This window comes from Berghia stephanieae, chromosome 1 (assembly GCF_034508935.2).
Source record: "Berghia stephanieae isolate SIO BIC M18660-M18661 chromosome 1, UCSD_Bste_1.3, whole genome shotgun sequence".
Classification (NCBI taxonomy): Eukaryota; Metazoa; Mollusca; class Gastropoda; order Nudibranchia; family Aeolidiidae; genus Berghia; species Berghia stephanieae.
The window spans coordinates 46,163,942-46,173,561 of record NC_088360.1 but is presented as its reverse complement, the minus strand read 5'-3'; positions in this window follow the sequence as shown (position 1 = coordinate 46,173,561).

Genomic DNA, 9,620 nt, shown 5'->3' with positions numbered 1-9,620 from the left:
TCTGAAAAGACATCAAGAACAAGAGAAACTTTCTGCTTTTCGATGTTAGAAGGCCTAAGACAAACATTATTTAATTTAGACATGCGCAATGAAAATTCAGATGTTTCATGATCATATAGTGCGATCAAATCCGATCATTTAGCCATCTTCTTATCTGTGGGGTCAGGACTATCTAAAGGTGAAAAAGCAATGGTACCAGTTCTTTCTGAAATCCAATTATTACGTATGTTCTTTAACAGGTGAACTGGATCATAAAAAAAAGAGGTTTGTGATTAGTTGAGACTGGGGATTTAGCAATCCAAGGCTTTTGCTCATCACCTCTGTCAAATTTCTGAAAAAAAGACTGATTTACTCTATTATTATCACATACAATGGCGACAACATTTTCTCCACATTCTTCACAGTTGTAATGACTTCAGCAACCTGTTGAAATTGAAATTCAGAAGTTAATGAATGACACGGAACAAGTCTGGCAAGGAAAGATTTTGAACCAAAAAAAACATTTCACCATAATACCAAGCATTGTTGTAGCTGCTCTGTCAGGATAATCATGAGCATAACCAAAGACTTCACCACCACGATACGACAAAGAGGCTTTGATGTGAATTTCATCCACAATCAATGTACATCCCCGGCTGCGCTCACTGATGCTCCTGAAAATATTTTTCATATTTTTGCTGACAGCAGTAATTTTCTGTAAAGTAGAAATGGATGGTAATTGTAAATAATTCCTAAGCTGTGAATAAAGAGAACGAGACATGAATACCAACTAAAAGCAGTAAAAAGGTCCTCTGTGGAGTAAATGCGTTTATTTTTAGAGGCATTAAGAATGTGAACATTACGTTGTAGAAATTTCACCTGTGGAACATCTTCATCATTGGAAATGACATACTTAATCAATGCATCAAGCCCACTTCAACACTTCACTTGCTTGTCACTAGAAATAAAGTCTGGATAATTCTTTATTTTTCTGACGGCCTTGTAGCATTCAAATTATAAAGCCAGAGAACCTGAGGAAGATATTATATTAAAAAACATAGAAAAATCACAGATTGGACCATCTCTACGTATACTACAGAAAGTGTAGAGCCCTCTTGCCTTTTCAAATCCAACAACACCTCCTACAGGATGGCCAAGAAGCATGTTAATAAAGCGTTAATAAAGCTGATAAAATGACAAATCGTATTGTCCAGCAGTCGGGAATGGGCGTAATAACAGTAGGTAAAATAAGCTCCTCCTATTTTGATTTTTTGTGAATTCTGTGGAGACGATCAACATTTCTATTTGATGTTACACAACTATCAACCGATATTCCACATATTAATGAGAAGACACAAAGAGTGAAACTCACCTCTTTGAACTTGCTGATCAGTCTCTCTAACTGATGATGACACATACCTAGTATTACTCGTAGCAGACACTATGTGTGAAATGGGAAGAACGTGCGAAATTGCGGCATCCATCCATTTGATCTAACAATATAGACAAGTCAATGTCATGTATGGTGAGAGGGCAAGAGAAAATTACCCCCCCCCCCCCTTTCTCTCTCTCTCTCGCTCTCGCTCTCATCGATGTAGTCGTCGTCATAGTAGTGGTAGTAGAAGAAGCAGTGGTAGTAGATGTAGTAGTAGTAGTAGTAGTAGTAGTAGTAGTAGTAGTAGTAGTAGTAATAGTAGTAGTAGTAGTAGTAGTAGTAGTAGTAGTAGTAGTAGTAGTAGTAGTAGTAGTAGTAGTAGTAGTAGTAGTAGTAGTAGTAGTAGTAGTAGTAGTAGTGGCGGTGGTAGTAGTAGTAGTAGTAGTAGTAGTAGTAGTAGTAGTAGTAGTAGTAGTAGTAGTAGTAGTAGTAGCAGTAGTAGTAGGAGAAGTATAATAGATTGATAGTTGGATGGATTGATGACCAAGTTGATCGACCATGAAGTTCACAACTTTCGTCACACACTCACAATCCACAATGTGTGCGAAGCTAAGAAAAAGGGGAGGAGAATTAAATAGCTGACAATTGACCACAAGTGTGATGACAACTAGTGACATGTCCAAAACAAATGGGATATGCAGAAGATTCAATTACATGATTTCATGCTAGTCACACACACACACTTTACACAAATCTTTACTCTTTTTCTCTCCTGCCCTCTTTAATGCACAAGCGCCCTCCCCCCCCCCCCTCTCTCTCTCTCTCTCTCTCTCTCTCTCTCTCTCTCTCTCTCTCTCTCTCGTGTGTGTGTGTGTGTGTGTGTGTGTGTGTGTGTGTGTGCGCGCGCGCGTGCAAGTTTCTTTTCCTTGCTCTCGCATCTTCTTTCTTGATAATATTTCTCTCTCTGTCCATCCGCGGCTTTAGGTTGTTTCAAACTGTACTGAAAATATAAGCTGTTTTACAATCGAATTTCCTCTATTGAATAAAACAAAAATGTCATATTAATAATTCTTATTTCATTGATTGTTTGATTAAATGTCAAAAAAACTCGTCAACAAGTGAACAATTTTATAAAGGTGCAGCCATTTATTGGTGTTTTTATTTATTCAAGAGCATCTTTCATACTAATAATAAATAACTACAAAAGTAACGATTTATTGCAAAAATGTGTGGGTGTATTATTAAATGTATTTTCTAAGCTCATGCCAAATTTGATCTCTCTCGATTTCCAATGCCCGTTTCCAAGGAGTTACCTTTGCCGATTGATTCGACTGCGTGAAAAAGGTGCCTCAACTTCAAAGTCGATTTCCTCAAAACTTGGTTTTTACACTCTTGCTACTTCAATCAGTCATATCTCGGCAATGAATAATCAAATTTTATAAATTTGGTATCAAATTTTTAGGCATAAAATAATCTTTGTTTGGGTACAAAAAAATAATTGAAAATCCTGACTTAATACCGTTTCGAGGCGATCATGTCTCACTTACATTTTGAAAATGAAATTAATAGAATTAGATCAACATTATTAAATGACGTCACAAAAGAAGATGAGATTGTGTTTGGTGAACGGCGAGTGAGGAGAGAGTTCGAGAGAGTAAATGTACGAAAAGCGCGTGGCATTAGAGGCAAGTTATTGAAATTGTGTGCCTAGCAATTGTGTTATATTTTTACCATTATTTTTAGTATGTCCATCCAACAATCCTGTATTCCGGCCATATGGAAAACATCGAAAATTGTCCCTGTCCCCAAGAAAGACAAGGTCTCTTATATGAATGATCTCAGACCAATAGCCCTGACATCTATTGTTATAAAATGTTTCGAACGACTTGTACTGAAAAAGCTTAATCTCCAGTTTGGTCCCCAATCTGACCCCTTACAATCTTCATTTCAACCAAATAGAAGTGTTGATGATGCCATTAACCTTTTGTTGAATAATATTTACAGTCATTTAGATAAACCAAAGGCATATTGCAGAATTCTTTTTATTGATTTTTCTTCAGCATTCAACACGATTCGGCCCATTTATTTGTTGAAAAACCGAAATGTTTGAATATAAATCCTCATTTGATTTCCTGGATTCTATACTTTCTTTTAGAGAGAGCACAATTTGTAGAAATTAATGGAAACAAATCTAATAAGATAATTACTAATACAGGAGCCCCTCAAGGGTATGTTCTCTCTCCTCGTCTCTTTACGGTTTACAAAAGTGACTGTACAAGTGACTTGGTCCCATTTTGAAATTTGCTGACGATACTGCCCTTCAAGGGTTAATATTTAAAGATGATAAACGGCATATAGATCTGAGATCGACAGATTTGTTGGTTGCTGTGAAGATAACTCCCTGAAATTAAATGTAGGAAAAACCAAAGAAATGATTTTTGATTTTAGAAAGAACACAAATTCCATCACTCCGCTCAAAATTAAAAAATCAAGCTGTTGAGCAAGTTTACAAACCGATGCTATTCTCTCTAAATTGAACAAAAGAATGTATTTTATTCGGAAATTTTCAGAATTTGACGTAAGACAAAATGTTATGCACCATTTTTTATAGATCCGTTTTGGAGACCGTTATTACTTTTTGTATTGCAGCATGGTGTGGAAATGCCAGTATTTGCGACATTAAGAAAATTGATCGGATAATTGATAAAGCCAGGAGCTATACTCACCCAATTTCCAGTGTGGAAGAACTGTTCAAGAGATTTTGTCTAAGTAAAATGGAGAAAGTTATGAAGGATGGCGATCACCCCCTTCGCAAATATATCAAGTTCTCCACGAGGAGCCTTCGCCTTATATCTATAAAAACAAAGACAACACATCATCTTAATTCATTTTTGCCACATGGTGTTCGAAATTTTAACGCGCAACTGTGATTTAAATTAAATACTATCTATCTTTTAAATATACACTCACAAGTTCGGACTAAAGGCCAGAGGTATGGCCTATCTCAATTTATTAAATTGATATATAAGGTGTTGCTATTGGTTCTTGGTTGCATATTTTTACATTTTTGTGCATTTGCATATATATATACGGATTATTTTAACGATAGTAATACCTGCGTAGTTTGATAAGTTTTGAAAACGCTGCCATTGTACACTGAATACTGACTATTCGGACTGTCCGAATAAGGTAAAAGGGCGTAGTTGTGTTCCATTCAATTGCGAGTTTATTGATCAAAGAGGGATAGTATCTTTTGGTTAGAGGAAAAGGCGAATCCCAGACCATTTGATAGTCCACATCTGGTTGAATATAAATAATAATAAGATCGTCATAATATATTAATGTGAAAACCATAAGAGGCTGCTGCCATAGATTCTCAACTTCGTGTTTATACATTTTTATGCATGCCACGTCTGTAAACGAATTTCCATTTTTTTTGGATGAATAAAGTATTTATATTATTATTATTATTATTATTATTATTATTATTATTATTATTATTATTATTATTATATTATTATTATTATTATTATTATTATTATTATTATTATTATTATATTATTATTATTATTATTATTATATTATTATTATTATTATTATTATTATTATTATTATTATTATTATTACCGATCTAGATTTGGTTCTTGTGTCCCCCCCCCCCCCCCCCCCCCCCCGTATATACGGATTTGGGGGTACTGTCCTTGACTGGTTTTCTTCTTACCTCTCTGACAGAATTCAATCAGTGTCTGTAAATCGACATGACTTCTCTTCTCCTTGTCCCCTATCTTTTGGTGTACCACAGGGTTCAGTTCTGGGACCCTCTTTATTCACCCTCTATATCAGACCATTAGGTGACATCATCTCAAAATATTTTATAAAGTACCATTTTTACGCAGACGACACCCAATTACTGTTTCCCATTAATATCGACAATCATCTCAATGTTATAACGGATATAGAAAATTGTATCTCTGAGATTAGTGACTGGATGTGTTGCAACAAACTCAGGTTAAATGAAAATAAAACAGAGGTGTTGCAAATTACAAGACGGGGCCTCGTGGACCTTTCCACGCTTAACCTGAATCTTTCTGATTGTGTAATTCCCATCACTAAAGAACCTGTGAGAAACTTAGGAGTTTTGTTCGATACCAAATTAAACATGTCTGCCCATGTCACTAATGTAACTAGATCCTGCAATCTTTACCTTAGATCTATTGGTGCTATTAGAAGGCTTCTTGATATTGATACTACTAAACTTCTTGTGGTCTCTTTGATTCTTACCCGCCTTGATTATTGCAATAGCTTGCTCTATGGTTGTGATAATAATGTCATTAATCGACTCCAAAAGATACAGAACAAAGCAGCTCGATTGGTAACGTTATCTAAAAAGCGCGAGCATATAACACCGATTTTGGAGGACCTACACTGGCTACCTGTAAAGTTTAGGATTGAATTTAAAATACTCACCCATGTTTTCAATTGCTTAAACAATTCCGCTCCTGTTTACCTTCAGGAACTTATCCACCTTTATGAACCCAGTCGAAATTTAAGATCTGCTAATTTAAATATCCTAAGGGAACCCCCAAAATCGTTAGTTTTTCATGAGAAATCCTTTGACCACCATGCCCCCCGACTGTGGAACTCCATCAATATTGAAACTAAAAATAGTGAAAATCCACTTATCTTTAGAAAACGGTTAAAAACTGAGCTTTTCTGTAGGGCATATAATTTGGACTCTTAGTATGTATTTTATTATAATATATTATGTTATCATCGAATTTGTGTGGTTTTAACATGCCAGTTCTATATTTGTATATCATACATGATATGTTGATGTAAAGCGCCAGTGAGCAATTCCAAATTGGAACTAGGCGCTATATAAGTTCATTATATTATATTATATATTATATATATATATATATATATATATATATATATATATATATATATATGATTATATATACATTGTCGCCATAGATTCACGGTGCACGAGTGCGGACCAGACTTTGCTGATGGGGTCGATCGTCATAATATATTAATGTGAAAACCATAAGAGGCTGCTGCCATAGATTCTCAACTTCGTGTTTATACATTTTTATGCATGCCACGTCTGTAAACGAATTTCCATTTTTTTTGGATGAATAAAGTATTATATTATTATTATTATTATTATTATTATTATTATTATTATTATTATTATTATTATTATTATTATTATTATTATTATTATTATTATTATTATCATTATTATTATTATTATTATTATTATTATTATTATTATTATTATTATTATTATTATTATTATTATTACCGATCTAGATTTGGTTCTTGTGTCCCCCCCCCCTTCCCCCCGTCGTCAGTCACTTGCCACTAACGGTCTCCCGTCTCGTCTTCCTGCCACTTCTAAGTCCCTCACGGATCAATGACTGTGCATAATCTCACATTTCACCAATTATTATTATTATCTGTTAGATATCCATTTCATCAAAGTCATATATTATGCAAATAGTTATATTGGTTTGGTGAACGAAAAATGCTGTATCAAGTAGAAGTAATTAATTTTTTTTATAATTAAGTTTTCATTTGGACATGGACACTTTGCATAGCTTTTGGTTACTAATTATACAATATAATTTATTGTAATATAACTGTGAGCAAAAATAACCTGACACACCTGGTACAGTCGAGACATTTGATTTATGGGGAGTACTTTTAGCCCCAAAATACACATGACAAATTACCATTTCCGCCTGCCGACTCCCATCCACTCCTTCCATTCTGCCAACGGGTCGGCGCCACGAGCTTTTCATTATTTATCTATTTATTCATTATTATTTTTTATTATTATTTTTTTCAACAAAAAAAAAAAAAAAAAAAACAAACAAAGAAAAACAAACAAACCAGATGTGGACTATCAAATGGTCTGGGATTCGCCTTTTCCTCTAACCAAAAGATACTATCCCTCTTTGATCAATAAACTCGCAATTGAATGGAACACAACTACGCCCTTTTACCTTATTCGGACAGTCCGAATAGTCAGTATTCAGTGTACAATGGCAGCGTTTTCAAAACTTATCAAACTACTAAGGTATTACTATCGTTAAAATAAACTACTCACCTATTCTGCTCGCACCAACACATAGATATATGTAAACCCACACACGTTTATAACCACGACTAAAATGATAATATCAGCCTCGGTTTATAGTATTATTATTATTATTATTATTATTATTATTATTATTATTATTATTATTATTATTATTATTATTATTATTATTATTATTATTATTATTAGATATCGCGCCGGTATCCATAGGTAGTGATCAGAGGGGCTTTACATTGGTTTTTAGGTATCACACAAACAGTAACACACCACTTGCTTGAATGTCAACCTCTTGAAGACCTGAGATGCACATTCCTCCCACCAAATCCAAGCATCAGTAACACACTTTATAGTCACCTGGAATAGCTACAAAAGACATCTAACTTCTACGTCATGGCACAAGACCGAAGGGCTAGAGCTCAGGTGGTCGCTGGTTCGGATAAGTAAGTAAGTAAGTAAGGTATCACACAAATTCATTCATTCGACTACAGAATCACCAAAACAGTCACATTTATATCTTGTTCAAATTTCACATAGAATCACGATTAGCAGAATAAAAAAGATTGGTTTTCAGATGCGGTATGAAGACTGGCAGACTTTCACATTGTCGGGCTTTTGATGGGAAAGAATTCAATAGGATTGGATTCGAAAATGACAACAACAAAAAAACACACCCAGCAAACTTTGTTCATGGGACGTTTTCTCCATTAGCGAAGAGCTGGCGAATCGAAGAGATCGAGATGGTTTATATTCCCTCACAAGGCATTCGAGGTATTCAGGTGATGTATGATGAAGGCATTGTAGGCAAAACATGCGGTTTTATTCTTATCTATATTGGAAACCAGTATAGTGATTTAAAGACTGGTGTTATATGATCCCAGGGCTTTGTCATTGTAACTATGCGAGCAGCTTTGTTTTGCGTCAATTGTAGTCTGTTCAGCGATGTTTTTGGTAGGCCGTACAACAGAGAGTTGCAATAATCCAAGCGGCTGGACTGGTAACAAGGGCATGGGTGAGTGTTTTACACGTTTTGTTATCAATAAGATTTCGTATTCTGCATATCATTTGGAGGGCGCTATGAACCACCTGACAGCACTTTGTTATGTGTGCTTGTATGTCTAGGTGAGTGTAAAAATAGAAACCAAGGTTTCGAACGACATTGGAATTTTTTGTTACTGATTCACCGAAGGACAGTTGGTCTATGAGTTATTCCTTTCCTATCTTTTTGAATATAATCAGTTCAGTTTTGTCCTCGTTGAATTTAAGCTTGTTGTTTGTCATTCGTGTTTTTACTTCATCTAGACATGCTGCGAGTCGCTGTTTTGTTTCTTCGATGGTATTGATGAAATGAGAGAGTGCAACTGGATATCGTCGGCGTAGAGATGATGATAGACACAGAGGGTCACAATGATGTTGCTTAAAGGCTTTGTGTACATGGTGAAAATATAAGGCCCAAGCACTGAACCCCGTGGAAGACAAATTGCAGCTTTCTTGGTAGTGAAAGGGAGTCGTTTATGAGAACGCGCTGTAACCTATCCGGTAAATAGCATGAAAACCATTCTAGAGCTTTGTCTCTGATTCCAAAGAGCATCTGCGTACGGTCTAGAAAGATTGTGTGATTCGGGCGGTCAAATAAACAATAAAACAAAGAGCAGTATAATTGTGGGGGTCGTTTAAGGTGGGGATTAAATTAAAATTTAAAAAAATTATAATTACTAGGGGTCTCCCAACCACTCAGACAATTTACATGTCCCGTAAAATCGTCCTATTAATTTAAGTTAATATAATAGAGGTCGGCTAAAGTCGATGATCTCTCTGATGCATAATGAAATAATATTTTTTTTAAAAACAGCACTATATTTATGGGTCGTATAGTTGTCTAAGGAGATGGTCTTCACACTAAAAGTAATAAGTAAGAAATAAGAAGTTCCACTCCCCCCACAGTTTAGAAGAGGCTGAATTAACCTTTAAACAAATTTATATTTGCTATAAGCTTCTATTTCTACCAACGTATTTTTCGTCACCAAACCAGGGGGTGGGGCGTGGGAGGAGGAAGAGATCTTATCTTAATGTTAATTGTTTGTGAGCAAGGGGGTTAGCGTTGCCTAAGCATAACATTTCTCGTCGAATAGGTGGGAATTAGTTTTCTCCTCTTTCCAA